The 2,397-nt window shown below is 43.8% G+C and overlaps 1 pseudogene; it reads left to right on the top strand.

The window, feature by feature from the left end:
- Positions 1–1,952: 1,952 nt before the first annotated feature.
- Positions 1,953–2,114, top strand: LOC112304277 (U2 spliceosomal RNA; annotated as a pseudogene).
- Positions 2,115–2,397: the final 283 nt, after the last annotated feature.

The following is a 2,397-nucleotide window of genomic DNA, read 5'->3' as shown; positions in this document are numbered from 1 at the left end:
ACAAAAATTGGTACACATGCTTTGAAAAATTGCATTACACTCTCTTATCAAGTTAAACCTAACTACCCTTTGATTCCTAGATATATGTCCAACAGAAATTAGTACATATTTTCACAAAAGGCATCTACAAAAATGTCTACAGCAGCATTGTGAATAACATACTAGACAAGAAACAACCCAGGTATTCATCAACGGAACAGATGAACAAACTGGAATATATTCATACTACTGTACACTGCTACTCAGGAATGAAAAATAACACACTGCTGCTACGTTCAACAACTAGGATGGATGTTTAACAAAAGAAACCAGGTACAAAATCGTGCATGCTGCATAATTTCACTTCTATAAAACTGAAGTACAGGCAAAACTAACAGATGATGAGAGAAGTTAGAATAGCGGCATCTTTGTAGGACCCTGACTGAGAGGATGTGGCACCTTTTGGGATGCTGCAAATGTTCTAGATCTTGATCTGGGTGATGGGTCACCCAGGTATACACACAGGCAGATTCATTGAGCTGTATATTTAAAGTTTGTGAACTTTACTGCATGTAAACCATCCCTTATTTTTCAAAATTTAAAATGAATAAAACACAAGTAATTTGACCCACTGTAGTTCACATTTAGTCCCTCACTGAGCACAGCCACGGGAGGTGGCTGATGGGTCCATTTGAGGGATTCTCGCAGGTCCCATCACCCTGCCATAACACTGACCACCAAATACCTACGCAGGTTATCTAACTCACCAAATATCTATGGATAACACGACATGGTGGGCGCCGCATAGCACAGACCCTTCACCTACCTTCCTCCTTCCTCTCTGTTTCACGTTCAATCTCACATCAGCCCTGCTCTGCCATTCCTGCTTCTTCTCTTTCTCCACTTAACCTCCACCCCCACCATATGTGACAGGGTGGGGTGGGGTGATTTTTGACCTGGGAACATTCCACAATCCAGAAGCAATGCCCAGTAGGTAGACTTCAAGACTATTGCCTGGAGAAGCCCTGGTTAGGATCGTCCCTCTTAAGCTAAAACCAGAAAAGTGAGGGATCTTCTCCATGACGCCACAATAAAGCACTTATGTTTTCTGAAAAGGTATAGTCTTTTCCTCTAGCCAGCACATGTTAGCATAGGAAAGTAGGCTGAGTTGTTGGTTATTTTTATCACTTTTAAATACAGAGTCCTTAAATGCATGAGATGATAGGCAGGTGATTTTCAAACGGAACAATGATATAAAACAAGATGATAAAAGTGTACAGAATGTGATTACTAGCAATTAATTAGAGCCCATGATCCACATTCAGAGTCCAGGCAGTAATCAATGTCAAGGGAAACAGAGAGTGTGAGTGATGGAGTGGGCAGGAAAAGTGAGTGACTGGAGACAATGAAACAATGAGGTCACCTCAGGGATTTACATTCTTCATAGATAAACTGGACACGTTTCAAGGACAGCAGATGTGAGCACTGCACAGAGTCTGTGAAATGTGTTCCCCTCCACGTGAAGAGTGTGGCAGAGCTGGCTCCCACTCTGGGGAATGCAAGCACTGCTTCCCCCTGCTTTGGCCTGGACATGTCGGTCTCGGTGGCCTCATGGCCCCAGGGTTGTGCTGAAGTCAATGTTTGAGGAACTTATGACCCTGGGTAACAAAGTCTGCCTACTATTTCATGTGAGAGCATTCTGTTTGGAGGCACCTGCAGTGCCACTTTGGTCTCAGTAAGCCTGCCATGTTGGCTGGCAAAAGACTTCCACCTCCTGATCAAAGGGACAAGGCTGCTCCTGTCCTGTGATTGCTCGCACCAAGTAGAAGCTTCAGGTATATTAGTGGGGCCCCCTTTCCTGTTGTTTTCCAAGCACCACAACATCACAGGCTTTCATAGAGAAGAAAGACATAACCTAGGCAAGAATGGAATGAGAAGACTTCACCTTCTAGTTCCATACGTACCATCATCTGATCACTTCTCGGCCTTCTAGCTAAGATCAAGTGTAGCATATCTGTCCTTATCAGTTTAACATTGACTACATCCTCTATCCAAGGACAACATATAAAATGGTTTTTTGGCCCTGGCTGGGTGGCTCAGTTGGCTGGAGAGTCGTCTCATAAGCCAAAATGTTGGAGGTTTGATTCTGGATCAGGGCATATACCTAGGTTTCGGGTTCCATCCCCGGTAGGGGTGCATATAGAAGGCGATGTTTCTCTCTCACATTGATGCTTCTCTGTCTCTTAGCCTTCCTTTCTCTCTAAAATCAATAAACAATTTTTTTAATGAAAAATGGATTTTTGGAACAGGGAGATGGAAGAGGAGCTTACTTTGTCCAAGCTGCACATCAACCCGATATTGCAGTAACTCTGGGAACGCTGCATGCACCCCCTCGGGCACATTTCATTATCTGGCTGT

This window comes from Desmodus rotundus, chromosome 6 (assembly GCF_022682495.2).
Source record: "Desmodus rotundus isolate HL8 chromosome 6, HLdesRot8A.1, whole genome shotgun sequence".
NCBI classification, from domain to species: Eukaryota; Metazoa; Chordata; class Mammalia; order Chiroptera; family Phyllostomidae; genus Desmodus; species Desmodus rotundus.
This window is presented reverse-complemented; position numbering and strand designations above follow the sequence as displayed.